Raw genomic sequence first — 17,011 nt, forward strand, 5'->3', positions numbered from 1 at the left:
GCGGTCAGATGTGGAGTGGCTGGCTTGCGTCACTCACTATCACTCTGTTTTATTTTTTCCTTAATATTTAGCCTTTTGATCTACTTATTAAGGTCTCTCAGTAGCCAGGTTTTGTAAGATTAAAAGCAGATTGAAGGGAATAACGATGTATTCATTTGAGTATTCCTAATTGGCTTTTCGTTTATTTATTAAGTTTATAGTTTTTGATGATGCTGTCGAGTTACAATTAAGGGGAAATACGGAACACAGTATAAGTGAATGTGGTGCGTATATCACTCCACTATTAGGTTTACGCGCCATATATTTCATCGGTGTACTTAAGAACTATAGAGGTGGTCTTTTTTTGGGTGGGGAGTCTTAAGTGTGCCTTTAGTGTGTTTTTCACGATGCTGACTTATCTTTTTAATCTTCTGAGTAGCAACTTAGTTAATCACATAAATTTCTTTCTCATTACAGTTTCCACTTTTCCACGACTTGAACTAGTGATAGGGGGAACTGCAAAACACTTACTGTATTGAACTGGACGGACAGATTGTGCTACTCCATCTTTTTTTTTTCTTTTTAGAAGGCTATCAGTTTATTTTTTCTTTTCTTTTCTACCACTACGCAATATTTCTTTACGCGCTACAAAAAAAAAGCGTTTCAATAAAGTTGTGCGGAAAAAAAGAAAGAAAATAGAAAAAAAAAAAAAGCCGCTTGTTCTCTAGTCCAGTACCCGTAACACCTCTTTCAATACCTGCTACCTTCCCTCCATCCCCACTTCAAATCTCACCACAGATCGGAGCGCCTGTCACACGCGTTACCGCATCTCCACCCCATCACCTACGTCTTGTACGCAATTACCTGCCTTTTCTATAAATCCCTACGTTAATACTCTCGTTACAGACCAAAATATCTCCGGACATCCTTGGTATTCTTCGCAAGCATTACTGTGTCCTTAACGAGTACACTTGGTAAGTACAGCATGATGTGTACCACGAAATATCCCACGGTGCCGAGTCTTCCTTCTGTCGGTGAGGGTAAAAATAGTCTCCGCGCCCCACACTTGTATTGGTTTTGGGTTGGCGGTGCTGATGCTGCATTTTTCCTTTCAACAACTCTGCTCATTCAGCACACTTTTCATGCGCGCGCGCGAGAGAGAGAGAGAGAGAGAGAGAGAGAGAGAGAGAGAGAGAGAGAGAGAGAGAGAGAGAGAGAGAGAGAGAGAGAGAGAGAGAGAGAGAGAGAGAGAGAGAGAGAGAGAGAGAGAGAGAGATAGAGAGAATTAAAGAGACTGAAAATACCTGAAAGCAAATTATACTCTTCACTAAAAAAATCGAAAAATTGCAACAAAATCAAATAAAAAAAAGTAAAAAGGGGAAAAAAAGAGAAATAAAGGGAAAAAAAGAAGACTATGTATCGAAGAAACTCAATCAAAATTTCACTTCCATTTCCTGCCAGCGAGGATTTCATGGAAGAAGGCAAATTTAAATGAAAAAAAAAAGAAAAAGGAAAAGAATAGTACAGGAAAGCAAAACTCTGGCTACAAATTGCTTTCCAGTATATGAAAATTTGACGTTCCGAGTTGTGTGTGTGTGTGTGTGTGTGTGTGTGTGTGTGTGTGTGTGTGTGTGTGTGTGTGTGTGTGTGTGTGTGTGTGTGTGTGTGTGTGTGTGTGTGTGTGTGTCTGTGTGTGCATCCTCATAGAATACATATCCTGAAGAGATGACGGTAAACAGACGGGAGACGTGACGCAAATTTGAAATAGACATGAAACTGTTCCTTGAAACGCTACCATGAGAGAGAGAGAGAGAGAGAGAGAGAGAGAGAGAGAGAGAGAGAGAGAGAGAGAGAGAGAGAGAGAGAGAGAGAGAGAGAGATACAATACAGCTATGAAACAAAACACATAGTATAAAAAAACTACATTCAAAACAGAACAAAAAGAAAAAAAAATACGCGATCCATAAGAGGATATACGTTAAATTACACACCAATACACCAACGAAAAATAAAAATAGCAAACAACAACGGCCAAAGAAAAAATACCAACAATGATGACAATGAACAACAGTGACAGCAGGAATGACAATAAAAACAGCAATAACGTTAAAAGTAATAATAACAACGCACTCCTGAGCTTCCTATGCGGTACTCGGCGAGGGACAGCCACATTTTTAATACTGAATCGCCTTGTATTTTTAGCGCGGGAGATAGCGTGACGAAACTCCCCGAGAACTTGAGAGCAAATATCCGTAAAGAAGTGGACCCAAAGTTTGGTTTACAGTGCCGGCCTCGCTCTCGTGTTGCGGCGCAGGAACGGTGGCAGGGGGTTCAAGGATGGTGGGGGGGAGCAGGGGTGCCTCTCAAGTTTTCCATTTATCATCGGAAACTACACACACACACACACACACACACACACACACACACACACACACACACACACAGATACAGAGGCGCACGAACATAAAAGCACACTCAAAAATCATAAATAAATAGATAAATGCTACTACTAAAACCACCACCACCACCACCACTACCACTACTACTACTACTACAATCACTACTACTACTACTACTACTACTACTACTACTACTACTACTACTACTACTACTACTACTACTACCACTACTACTATAGCAGCAATACCCAACAATTTGCGTGATAAAGGCCCGTTAATTTAAGAGTTTTGTCCTCCCGTGAATGGATTAATTATACCCACGCGTAAACTCAAAGAAAACGTGATATAAGCTTCATTTTTAAAACCCAGTCAATTATGTAAAGCAGCAGTTATTGATTACCTGGCAATGTGTCTTCCTTTGTGGGGGGGGGGGGCGTGTAGGGCGAACCAGCTGGGAGATAAGGGATTCAGGGAGGTTCACTTAGGGGTATAAAGCGTTACGGAAAACCCACCTAAGGGTATAAAGGGTTACGGGAAGACCAGTGAAGGGTATAAAGGGTTACATGAAAACCACTGAGGAGTGTAAAGGGTTAGGATAAGACCATTTAAGTGCATAAAAGATGAGCAGAAGACCACTTAAGGGTTATGAGTTAAGGAAAAGACCACTGAACCCTTTCCCTGCGATATGGATCAATTCATGGCACCAAGCACAATGTATGAAATCTTTATATAAGCGTCTACAAGAAAGAAAAGGGGTTGGAATTTCTGGAATTTTTGGAATTTCTAGCCCGTAATTGACTGGGTTTTAAAAATGAAGCTTATATCGTGTTTTTTTGTTGTGGTTGTAGGACAAAAAGTGTCTCAAAGTGCTTAGTGATTAAGGAAAGATGTGCCAAATAGCAGTGAAAGGTTAAGGGTCTAAGAAGCTAGGCGAAGACTACTTAAGGGTATAAAGGATGAGGAGAAATATTTAAAGATATAAAGGCTTAAGGAAAGACCAAGTGAAGGAATAAATAAAGGGTTTAGAGGAAGATCACTTAAGGGTACAAAGGGTTAGAAGAACACCATTCAGAGGGCATAAAGGTTTAGGGAAACACCACTTAAGAGTATAAACAGTTAGGCCAGGACCACTGACGGGGAAAAAAGAATTGGGGAAAGACAGTTTAAAGGAAAGCAGTATAAAGGTAATGCCGCAAGGAAATAAAGCGTCACAGGTACACCATAAGGATAATAAAGGGCAAAAGAAAGACCATCAAGGCGATAAAGAGATAACCACTTGACCAGGTTTAATTAACGGAAGACCGCCACCTGCCTCTTCCTGTGCCGCCTTCCCCTCCCTCGTGCCTGTCAAGTCAGTTATCTCCTCCACGGCCAGCAGACAAGGCAAGCCAGGGAGCGAGCGAGTGTTAGTGAAAGGCACGCCAGGCCACGTGTGTTGACGAGCCGAGATTCCCTGGCATGAGCCTGAGTACCTTCCTGGACGTCGCCACAACATCACAGGAAGCTAACACCGTCTTGCGATGAACTGCTCTTTGGCCCTCAGATCTCGACGTCTTTGTAGCAGCATGAAACACACACACACACACACACACACACACACACACTCTCTCTCTCTCTCTCTCTCTCTCTCTCTCTCTCTCTCTCTCTCTCTCTCTCTTCCTCGTCTCCTTTAGTGCGACACACCGCGAGCAGCTTCAGTGGGCAGCATGTGCGCACCTCAGCCGTCACCACCAGGAGAGCCGCGCTGATTGGTTAAGAGTAATATGCACGACTCACAGACAGACGGACGGACGGACAGGTGACTCATGGATGTAACAAAACGGATCACAGAAGATTTCATGAACCCGATACCTTCTGGTTTATAACAAGGATATTTTATTTATGTATCAGTGGTAGTCAGTTGCGTATGGAGGACAGGATGCATGAAGGAAGAGGAACAGGACTGATGCATGAACGAATAGGAGCAGGATAGAACTGCGAAGGAACAGGATAGATGGGCAAATAATCCTCACGGTGATCCCTCGAGGCCATCGGAACATTACTCCTAAAGGTCACGAGTGTCATGTCATGGTCAGGTAAAGGCAGCGGTTTAGTTTGTTGCCTGGGCGGGCGGGGCGAGACATGGGTGCCACTGACAGCTCCCTGTAAGATTTGCCTGCCCCAACCCGTCCAGGCTTGAAATACATTGTGGCGAGCGAGCTTCAGGCTTTACACAGGCAAATGTTTTAGAGGTTTCGAGGAGACTGGGATGTGTGCCTGGCCGCTGTAACGAGACTGGGTGGCGGTGTATTTCGTTACTATGCTGGGAAACTGGTGCTATCGAGACGGGGACGTAAATTACATTTGCAAAGAAGAAATACACTGATTTCGTTATTTCTTTTTCCACGTTAATGTTAAAAGGATTTCCAGGACACTGAGCGGTGTACCTTACTGTGCTACGGTGATATAACGGTAAGATACTGCTGGAAGCACGACAAGGTTTATTAAGTTTGGAAAGGTAAATAGAAATATGCTGATTGAGTTATGTCACTGAAATGGTCATACGATACCGGCTACAGTACAAAGAAGGCGCCACTTCTCTACCGATAAACTCTGAGAAGGAAACTTACTGATGTTATACAATTTCAGCAGCAAGAGTCACGTTATGGAGGCAGTGCTGCTGTGTTGGCAGTGCTGGTGTGTGAGGGATAGACATGCCATGCCGCAAAGTGAGAAACATACTATATACAGTATATCTAATACGTATACTCAACTGTACCGATTGCAACTTTGGTAAGAAGACAATGATGTGCTTTTCTGTGTGTTAAAAGTTGCAGTTTTCAGTCTGTGTGTGTGTGTGTGTGTGTGTGTGTGTGTGTGTGTGTGTGTGTGTGTGTGTGTGTGTGTGTGTGTGTGTGTGTGTGTGTGTGTGTGAGAGAGAGAGAGAGAGAGAGAGAGAGAGAGAGAGAGAGAGAGAGAGAGAGAGAGAGAGAGAGAGAGAGAGAGAGAGAGAGAGAGAGAGAGAGAGAGAGAGAGAGAGAGAGAGAGATTCTCCTCCTCCTTTTTCCTTTAACTGCAGCAGCCAGAGCAGCAGCAGTAGAGGTAGCAGCAACAACAGTAACGGTAAAGGTGGTGACAATTTTCCCGCATGGACAGAAAGATACAAATGAGCCAGAACAGTAATAACATGGGGACTAAAAAATGAAGGTTAATGACCACAGCGAGGGGGCAACATGAAAAACTCTCCATAGCTGTGTGTGTGTGTGTGTGTGTGTGTGTGTGTGCCCTTTCGTAACTCCCACACACACGTATGAGAAGCACCAACTTATTCACACAAAAGGCCAGTCGTATCAAGACAATGAAAAAAAAGACACAAACATTCTTGTCATGATTAAGTTCATTCTCGTCACGCCGCGCCACTGACCTAGTCGTGGGGAAGGTCACGTTTATCTGACCTGAAACAAAGGTCGGGGTCACGTTTAGTGCGGCTGACCTGGCAGGTGTGAGGGTCAAATTTGGTGCTAATGAGAATCTGATGAACCAGCGCTAATTGGCCGCTGCTAATTAACCACGGGGATCAGGTATACATCGTTTTGGGCCGCTACGTATACCTTTGTCTCACCTGCACACACACACACACACAAACACACACACACACACACACACTGTCTGAGGATTTCCCACCATCACCAGTACAAAAAAATGAGAGAAAATAAAGAAAAAGCAAAGTGTTCAGTGGATGTTTCACGTTTCGTTTCTTCTTTTAGCGTTAGAATCCCTCCCTCCCTCCCCTCTTCCCTCTCCTCTCTCTCCTCCGTCCTTCCCTCCTTCTATCCTCTCTCCTCTTCCCTCCCTCCCTCTCTTTCAAAGCACCCATGAGTCCGCGGGCAGTTCACTTTTCCTTTTACGTTTCTTTTTCTTTATTTCTAGATTTCAACAAAGTAAATATAAAAGTCAACGTATATCTGAACGAGTGGCGAGGTGATGACGCCGGGAGGGAGTGAAAGACGGAAGGTAGAGTGGTACATAATGGATAAATAATAAGTGAATAAATAATTGCAAAAAAAAAAAAGAGAGAGAGAAGGGGGTGCTCTTGGATGTTGTAATAAACGTTAGAGAATCTTAACCACCGTGAAAATATCTGTCCATAGTTTTTTTTTGTATGTTTTCTTTGGAAGCCTCTGGCCTGGAGGCATACAAGTCCGAAAAATGTAGCTTGTAGTCCCGCTAAATGCTGGCAGAAAGAAAATGAAAAAATTGAAAAAAAGAAACACAAGGCTTGAGTGCAAAGAAATAAGAAAAGAGTGAGAGGCAATTTGTTTCACGAGCTTGGCCAGATCCTCTCCTGTACAAAGAATTTCAAATCGTTGCCGGCGTGGAGGAACAAGAGGAAAGCAACGCATCCAGCAATTTTACGCCCTAACAGGCATAAAAACGCGAATAAAAGAAAAACACGTACATGTAACATTTTTGCTTCGTGGAAGAGTATGGCACAAGTTGCTGCAGCCCAGAGCATAACCACACCACCCGCACCATCCACAGCAACGCTCCACCTAATTTGAGAGTGCTTAGTGCGGCCTGGTCACTCGCTTCATACTACCCAAGAGTCGCCGGGGAAGTGACCTGCTTCCACGCCGAGTGAGGACAGTGAAAGCAGCCCACAATAGCACTCCATCTAATTCCTCGGCGTGTCTAATGGCTTGATCACTCGCTTCATACTGGCAAAGAGTCACTGGGGACCTTGTTCTGCTTCTGTGCTGAGAAAAAAATAGTGGTGCTGAAAATGTTGCAGGAAAAGCAGGCCAGACAGGACAAGCTGGGCAAAGAAGGGTAAGGCAGGGCAAGGCAGGGCAGATGTGCCGAATGAATTCATTTTAATCTTCGCTACAGCAACAGAGCGCAAAGCAACAATAATATTACAGCAGCCTTTGCTAACTGCCAGTCGAGCATCTCTTGCACTTAAATATAACACAACGTGACATAGAACTGGCATATCGTTCAGGAGTTAAAAGCAAGGATAATACAAATACACACACACACACACACACACACACACACACACACACACACACACACACACACACACACATACATAAACACATAGTGACCTTTTCTTGATCAACACATATTGGTGAACTCTGACATCTCTCTCTCTCTCTCTCTCTCTCTCTCTCTCTCTCTCTCTCTCTCTCTCTCTCTCTCTCTCTCTCTCTCTCTCTCTCTCTCTCTCTCTCTCTCTCTCTCTCTCTCTCTCTCTCTCTCTCTCTCTCTCTCTCTCACACACACACACACACACACACACACACACACACATACAGATCCAGAGGCGTTCAAAGCAAAGTGGAGTCTATCAAATATATTCCCCTGAGTCAATAATTCCCCTCACTCACTCATTCACGTCACCGCCCCTGCAATCCCAGCTGTTAACCTTTGACACCTTCCTTTGTGACCTCAGGTTGCGTACATCTAGCCACTATTCATTATTAATTGCTATGGTATTAATGTTCCTGTTCTAATTTTCATTCACTTTCCCCTTTCACTCATCTCTGTCTGTCTGTCTGTCTGTCTGTCTGTCTGTCTGTCTGTCTGTCTGTCTGTCTGTCTGTCTGTCTGTCTGTCTGTCTGTCTGTCTGTCTGTCTGTCTGTCTGTCTGTCTGTCTGTCTGTCTGTCTGTCTGTCTGTCTCTCTCTCTCTCTCTCTCTCTCTCTCTCTCTCTCTCTCTCTCTCTCTCTCTCTCTCTCTCTCTCTCTCTCTCTCTGTACAGATTTACTCGCGTCAACCTGCTCCGTATGCACTAATTAATTCCCAACATCTCTATCTCCGTATGGATTCCCTCGCCTCACCTGCCAGTTCACATCACGCAGGGGAAATGTTCTATATTTTATTAGCACAAACATTTTCGGTATTTTCGTGACTCAGTGTTAACGTGGTTCATAAAATTGTAATATTTGACTTTTCAGGGTTAAATATCTATCTGTCGCTATCAGTATACAGTATACAGTTATGGTTGCAGTGCTTAGCTGTTTGAGAGGTCCAGGTTGAGACGAATGGACAGCCTCCTTAAGCCCTTGTCTCTGTTACTTAGCAGTCGTCCGGCACCAGTTATGCGCTACATCCCAGGGAGATGAGCGCGCCTAAACCTCCTCCAGCACAGGACATGACCGGCGCCACAACGAGGAGACGGCTGCTCTGAGGCGAGTGTTCCTGCTGCACAGCGAACCCAGGAGCTTAAATATCCATAAAGCCTCTACCAGTGCGAGGTCTGGTACTCAAAGGCTTTCAAACTTTCATCGCCTTAGCTGCAAATATTTCTATAATTTTCTTTTATTAATTTGTTTACCTATCTACCTATTTGTCTATCTACCAATCTGCCTATCTACCTACTTACCTACCTTTCTAACTATCTATCTATCTATCTATTTATCTATCTATTTACCTATCTACCTACCTATCTATCTATCTATCTATCTATTTACCTATCTACCTACCTATCTACCTACCTATCTATCTACCTGTCCGTCTGTTCGTCCGTCTCTCTCTCTCTCTCTCTCTCTCTCTCTCTCTCTCTCTCTCTCTCTCTCTCTCTCTCTCTCTCTCTCTCTCTATAATATACACGAGTATGACTGCCTATCTTAATATGTATCCATTTATCTATGTATTCATTCCTATATGAACATTTATTGCCTCAGCTCCCTCATCCCGCCACATATTGAGTCTCCTGCATGACACTCTCCTCGTCTCACCTTCATCAAACTTAACCACTCACTTGATGTCACGTACGTATATCATCTCTGCACTCTTTATTTAGCGGTGCCTTCGAACGTCTCATGTCACACACGCACGCACCATTTAGACCCTTGAACCTTCACCTTCTCAATAAAGTGAAGGGATAGGAGGAGTGAGTCTCACGTCGCCTGCACTGCGCTGTGTAACTAACAAAGGACGCGGGAGACGAGGACACCCTGTCACGTCTGTTTGTTATTGTTACTATTATGACCGAGACGGCGGAGATAAGGCGAGAGAGAGAGAGAGAGAGAGAGAGAGAGAGAGAGAGAGAGAGAGAGAGAGAGAGAGAGAGAGAGAGAGAGAGAGAGAGAGAGAGAGAGAGAGAGAGAGTCAGGCAGACGGGCAGAAAAAAAAAAAAAACATAGAGGGAAAGAGAATGTTACAATATAACCTCAAACAAATAATGTAATAAAAGAGAAAGACACCTAGACAGTCAAACATAAATACATGCATACTTACACACACACACACACACACACACACACACACACACACACACACACACACACACACACACACACACACACAAATTACGAGAGGATATCAAATAGAAGGAATATCAACAATTTTCAACAAAGAATACAGCTATTGAAAGCCCTTCCATTGAGATGCTCCTCCTCCTCCTCCTCCTCCTCCTCCTCTTTCTCCTCTTCCTCCTTCTCCTAACTCCTTCATTAAAACCCTTTCCTTCTCCTTCTCCTCCTTCTCCTCCTCCTCCTTCTTCTTCTTCTTCCTTTCCTCCTCCTCCTCCCTTCACCTTCGGACATAAGAAAAGGTGAAAGAAAAAAAAAAGAGTCGTGATCAAACCTTTCCAGGAACCCTGCCACCTGACATCACATCAAATATTTGCATACGATCAGTCCACAGGCGCCTCCCTTCCTCCCTTTCTTCCTTCCCTCCCTGCTTCCACCACCACCACCACCACCGACTGCCGCTGCTAGTGCTCCTCTTCACAATATCACTCTGTACATTCTCGCAGTTTCGCAATACCACCACCACCACCACCACCACCACCACCACCGTCACCACCACCACCGCTACCACTGCCACTACCACCACCAGGCACCGCACCTTCCATTCCATTTCCTCTCCTCTCGGTACATGCACTCCACCCTACACCTCTCCTCCCCGCGTCATGCCGCCCCGCCACATTCCTCCCTTCCCCGCCACACAACACTCAAGCCCCTCTACGCTTTACCTCTTTCCCTCTCGACTTCATTCCAGCCGCCTCTGTTGCCCACTGGAACGGACTCCAAACTCAGCCAATAGTTAGTTCGAAAAGTGTAAATAGTTTCAAGTTCCTATTAAATAAAAATATTTCTAAGTTTCGGGGATTTATTGAGTTATTCATTGCTTTTGCTTTTGTTAGCGTTTGGTAATAACGGCGAGAGTGGAAGCCAGCCAAGGAGGTAGTGGGAAGAAAAAGAAACATCCCAATATAGTTCAATTAATTAAAGACTTTAAGGGGACACAGCGTTCCTGCCATCCACCTTATGCCAGTCTGCCATGCCTTGCCTCGCCGCGTCTCACCTTCCCCTACAGGTGACTGAAACCCAAGTCTCTGATCTACTCCCCGCGTGACACCTGACCCGTTCCACCTCCGCTCGGCGACTTGCCCTCGTCCACGCCTTACAAAAACCCACAGACACACCCTCCCATCCTTACTATGTATAGAATGTTTGAACACGCTGATATAAAATAAACGAATAAAATAATGAAAAGGTCAGCACAGTAAGAGGTTTCTTGCTACCCGCTCGCCCGTCCTTCCCGCCCAAGCTGATGGTCGGGAAAGAAGTGACATGATAGAAATATTTAAACACTGGATATATAAACCAGGTTCTTTTAGTCAGAGAAAAATAATCCAGAGAGAGAGAGAGAGAGAGAGAGAGAGAGAGAGAGAGAGAGAGAGAGAGAGAGAGAGAGAGAGAGAGAGAGAGAGAGAGAGAGAGAGAGAGAGAGAGAGAGAGAGAGAGAGAGAGAGAGAGAGACACACACACACACACACACACACAAACTCACACAGAGCGAGTCAGTCTAACTTTGGGATCATTAATATTGTTTTTTCGCAGGGCGGGAATGAGTATCGGTGTCGGAAGGGCCGGACTGGATGGGACCTGTCGGGTGTCGGGTGTCGGATGGCTGCTATCGGGCGGGTTATTCTGGACCTCGCACCGACACCCGACACCCCAACAGTTATCACCGCTGGGGAGAAAGAAGGTGGTGGGAAAAGGCAGGTGAGGGAGAGAGAGAGAGAGAGAGAGAGAGAGAGAGAGAGAGAGAGAGAGAGAGAGAGAGAGAGAGAGAGAGAGAGAGAGAGAGAGAGAGAGAGAGAGAGAGAGAGAGAGAGTAATGAGGACGCTAAGGCAAAAAAAAAAAAAAGATATGAAAGACAGCAAACGAAAGACGAAAAAAAAAATCAGGAAAAGGAAGAATAAAGGAGGAGGAAAAGGAGGAGGAGAAGGAGGAGGAGGAGAAAAGGGGAGGGGGACAGCACAATAGGGATGTACAAGATGTCGCCTCGTTTATAACTTCTGGAGAATGTATTACCTTTCCTTAGCAAGTCGTTTGAGTCCCTTCCTCTTTCCCTCACTCCCTCCAGCCCTCCCCTTCATCCCTCTTGGCTCCCTCAGGACAAGAGACACACTTCCCTTGGGGTGAATGGAAGGGGACAGATAGGAGAGGGAGGAAGGGAAGGGCTGATGCTAAAGGGGGTGGGAATACGCTCCTCTGGGTTCCACTCGATCCTCTCTTTACTGATGACAAGCTGATTTAATTTTCTACCAGACAGAATCTTGTTGAGCTCATTCCTCCACGCTGAACTTCCTGTGTTGACCCTGAACAGAAAGGAGGAGGAACAGAAGACGCAGAAGGAGGACTGAGGAAGGGGCAGAACTGTGGCAGGAGGAGGAATGAGAAGGAAAAAGGGAGTCAGAAGGGTGTTAGGAGGAGTTAGAAGAGGGAAAGGATGATGCCGCGCGAAACAGGAGAGGGGAAGGAAGGACTGGGGGAAGGAGAGGGTAAGTACACAGATGAGCTAAAAGTTAAGGTGTTGTAGAATGTTAATGTGAAGGGGAGGCAGCAGCGGCAGGAGAGGGCGATAAATTGCATTAAATTTTTTCTCAGTCTTCAACACGCCTTTGAGAGAGAGAGAGAGAGAGAGAGAGAGAGAGAGAGAGAGAGAGAGAGAGAGAGAGAGAGAGAGAGAGAGAGAGAGAGAGAGATAATGGCCACTTTCTTGGGAGACATTCTCTCATTACGTCCTTCCCTGGCAGGATAGAGCCTCCCTCCCCGCCCTCTGCGTCCTTATCTCCTTGCAAGACAGCCTCAGCCTCCTCTCCCTTTCTCCTCCTCACAGAGACGCCCACGTCGCCGCTTCCACAAGACAGGGGCATTTAGGAAGATTATCCCGTGTTTTTCTTGACCTGGAACACACATTTTTAATTTCTTTACTCAAGGTTGGTGAAATTAAAGAAAAATCCCTCATGACCCTCTTTCATTTTTTTTTTATCTTGTGCTGGTAACACTGAAAGGAAGGGTGTCTCACGTGCGATAAGCTCTGGTAACACTGTCGTCGTCTTTTTTTTTTCAAAATGGCACGCGCGTGACACAATCGGGCGCCGTCTGCCTTGCGACGCTGCTGTTCGGGTGTCGATGTTGGATAACTAATGTATATATGCTTTTCTCATTTCCTATTCTAAAGTTCCCATTCTTATGCCTACTCTCGCTCGGCACGACCTCTCCTCCCCTGCCTCCTCCTATGCCCTCCCTTGATCAGCCTCCGTCTTCTTCCTCTCCCTCCTCCTCCTAAGACTACCCGAGCTTAGCCATCACCGCCTCCTCCTCCTCCTCCTCCTCTTTCTCCTCCTCGTATGTACTTCTTTTCCTTCTCCTGCCTCTCCCTCCAAGTCCCAGATTTGAAGCTGAAAGAGAAAGTAGCGCCGAGACAGCTTCCCTCCATCACACATTATCATTGGGACTCAGGACTCGGGAATGCCATATCTCTCGACAGTCCTGGCGAGAGAGAGAGAGAAGAGCGAGGGGCGAGAGGCGAGAGGCGAGGGGCGAGGGGCCAGGAGCCGGACATGAGGGACGAGTAGCTGTGAGAAGGGCGTACTGGAAGCCTTTGTGTTCAGTGCAAGGGTGGCGGTGGTCCATTGGCTTAGTTATGGTCAGTAGCCATGTGGTACATTATATCAATCCCCAACTGTATTTAGCATTTTCAATCAGTCTCATGTCTGTGATCTTCTTGGAATTCATTAGGTAACTTTCGAAAGGAGATTATCAACTGACTGGAGGACTTAAGATTGAGGGGAGTCAGTAGAATAAGTTTGCCAGGTTATTTGATTTCTGGCCGTATCTGTGCAGTGAGTTCGATCTTAGAGCACGGCATTACTTTGGTGGAGGAGTTACCGCCTTCTCAGAGCCTCAAATAGAGTCATATTGCGTCATTCATAACGTGACTGTTCTTACACTCACGCCACTTTCAATAACTTTTCACCTATTAACTATGGTATTAACTATTTAACTATTCAGGTGCTCAAGCTTTTCTCTCAAATAATTTAATATGAAAGGAATTTAAAAGTACGCGTGAATCACTGCAACACCAAACCTGCGAGTGAATAAGCCAGAATTTAGGGTAACTGAGGATACAGCGCCTCGTCTTCCTCGACAGTATCGTTTTGTATAACTTTGGAAACTGCCGCACCTAAGCATCTATGATTCATCCCAAAACTTGTCATGTCAGGCTTTTCTTTCTCCCTTAATTTTTTTATCTTTTTGGTTAAAGTTTTACCTCCTCGCTCAAAAAGAAATTAAAAGTGTGTGTGCTATTTAAATATTGCTCATCTGACATTTTATACAGGAAGGATGAAAAATTGCCAGGATTATCACTTTTCCTCTCTCTTACAAATGTGCGATGTGTGTAGAGCAAATACGTGGAGGCCACATAAATTTCTAACAAATGATGTCATCAGAAAAACGAATCCAAATAAATATTTATCATATGTATTACATATCTATAATTACTGTCATTATTTTTGGTAATTTGGCGTCTAAAAAAATATACAGAATAAGTTGTTCACAATTATTTCATCTTCAATACAAACCCGAGTTATGTACGTTCGAGTTATGACGACTCGCCGCATGGAAATATACACAGAAATTAGATTAGCTTCAATAAATCACGGAAACAAAGGATGCGGCGCAAGCTTTATGGCAGCAAGTAATAAGTGGGAATAAATAACTAGATATAAAGAGAGTAATAAAATCCTGGCCAGCGTTGCAGGAATCGAATGCCGAGAGATAAGAATAGTGCACTCTAATGAGACTTGGGTCCACACACACACACACACACACACACACACACACACATACACATACACACACACACACACACACACACACACACACACACACACACACACACACACACACACACACACACACACACACACACACACACACACACACACACACACACACTGGCATAAAAAGTGGGTGCAGCAATTAGGAGGTACTGGTGTGTTGAAGGAAAGTTTGGCACACACACAACAGCGAACTGAAGAGAGAGAGAGAGAGAGAGAGAGAGAGAGAGAGAGAGAGAGAGAGAGAGAGAGAGAGAGAGAGAGAGAGAGAGAGAGAGAGAGAGAGAGAGAGAGAGAGAGAGAGAGAGAGAGAGAGAGAGAGAGCGCACTGTGTAACTTCAAGAAGCACTTCACACACGCGCCTCTTGCTGCACACACACACACACACACACACACACACAGTGGCTATAAATCTGCTGTCTTTCTCTATAACACTGTGACCCCAAGCTTCTCTCTTCCTGGCCAGGATTATCGTGTCTCGTTATGGTCTGCATTTCTAAACACTGTGATGCTTCACCCCAGCCACTTTTAACAATCTAGTGGAAGTTATTAGGGTTTCCAGGAGTGTTTTCATGGTTCTTGTGAGTTTATCATGAATTCTGCACCATCAATAGGAGAAACATTTATGAAAACCTACTCATGTGTATATATATATATATATATATATATATATATATATATATATATATATATATATATATATATATATATATATATATATATATATATATATATAGACGTTGGGAATAACCACAGTGAAAATCATTACTAATACGAATTATTGCCCTGGTTCGCTTATTTATTAGAGAAGTCTAAACAACGATTTCTTTCTTGTTAATCCACTTCACTTGTATAGAAATGTAAAATCTCATTCCGGTTACACTACATACTTTGAAATGCAAATTATGAAGTGTTTTAAGTACCATAAAAAAGAAAAAGGTTTCATGTTTTCATTTTTCCTCAGTAAGAGGATTTTTGCAAACTTAACTCATATCACGTTTCTGTGTACCGACTAAACAAAATCGATAGTCTTCCTAGTACCGCGCGTTCCCTCAGTCAGTTTCATCCACGAACGAACATTCAGCCCACAAGATTTCCTCAAAAAAAAAAAAAAAAAAAAAAAAATTTCCCCGTGATATATTAGGTTAGGTTGTGTTAGACAGCAAGAATTTATCATAGGGGAAGGGAAGTGAAATTTACTTTGATGGAATTTAAATAGAGGCGTTTCATCTTACCTCTCCAAGATAAGCTTTTCCCGCTCTTCCATCCCTCAGTGTGCTGGCCGTACGTAATGCATCGGTGTTCACTCTGTAATAAAGAGACCAAAGCAGGCCGGTATAATCAAGATGCGGCCTGACTAGAGGCAATTATATTCTCAGGCTAACCCCATCAATTCCACCACTACTCACGCCACCAGCAATAAAGCCTAATACACTGTAAGCTCGGCTCCGGACATTAATACACTGTTGCCTGAAGCGGAAGTCATAGATTAAAGGCACGGTTGTATCTCTATAGCAACTGACTTCACTTGAGGGGACCGTGTATTGGTACAGCGGAAGAGCGACTCCGTGCGTGCATAAAAAGGAAGCATATAAAGAAAGAGAAATAACAATAGTATTCATGAAATTAACCCTTGCTGAAAAAATTTCCCTTTTATATCCCAGTGAAGCTGCCTCTGTTCAGGAGTCACTGCCACTTTCTCTGACGGTGGTCGCGGTACAAGGTGGCCTCTGTGAAAATACTTACGCTTTGATTAAACACGATTTATAATTTTACACTTTACATTATCATTTTTAACATATCATCTGATATGTTAAAACTGAGGTATTTGTTATATAACATATATAACACTCGGTAAATTACCAGCAAGGCTTACTATACTTCACCGTAATTAAATGTAGAGAGCTCACCTTGTCCGCGCCATTACGTGTTGATTCTGAGTGTTAAAACTTTATTATTTTCTCCAGTATCAAGGCGGGGTTGGCCCGGAGTGCGCGTGGACATCAAAGGCGTGCAGCGCTGCCCGGCGGCGCTCACGGGATGGAAAAGTTAAATACGTGGAAAATCTAGAATGACTTTTGTAAATCCTTAAAAAAAATGCACTTAAGAGGATTCCGCGAAGTGGTGGCTGGGAGGATGCGCCGCGCTGCCCTTCATTATGACAGTAGCGCTGCTCGGGGCGGTTCCTCCTATCTCTGCTGCCTTGTGACAGTCACCGAGTTGTTTATGTCAAGCTCTCCATGTTTCTGCCGTAAGTGACGTGAGTTTAAGCTTAAAACGTCGCTATTAATTTTTATTTTATTTATTTATTTTTTTGGTGTGTTTTCTTGCAAGTTTAAATACGAGTCTACTGAGACGCTGGTCATGTGGCGAATGTTGACTAAAACTATGACCATTCCACAATCTAACTAACTAAATAAATAAATAAACAAAATAGATAAATACTCAAATAACCATGTCTCAAAAGAGTCCCTCACACGATTCACGATTCACCATCACAAAGTC

The 17,011-nt window shown here is 44.1% G+C and overlaps 1 long non-coding RNA gene across 2 annotated transcripts in view; it reads right to left on the reverse strand.

Moving 5' to 3' along the window:
* The window catches only part of LOC135103976 (uncharacterized), a 79,866-nt gene extending 64,049 nt beyond the window's left edge, over window positions 1-15,817 (reverse strand). For both annotated transcript variants that reach the window (XR_010270250.1, XR_010270249.1), the window contains exon 1: window positions 15,742-15,817. This is a non-coding gene — a long non-coding RNA (uncharacterized LOC135103976). The remainder of the gene's footprint in view (window positions 1-15,741) is intronic.
* Window positions 15,818-17,011: the final 1,194 nt, after the last annotated feature.

The sequence above is a fragment of the Scylla paramamosain genome, chromosome 10 (assembly GCF_035594125.1).
Source record: "Scylla paramamosain isolate STU-SP2022 chromosome 10, ASM3559412v1, whole genome shotgun sequence".
In the NCBI taxonomy this organism is placed as follows: domain Eukaryota; kingdom Metazoa; phylum Arthropoda; class Malacostraca; order Decapoda; family Portunidae; genus Scylla; species Scylla paramamosain.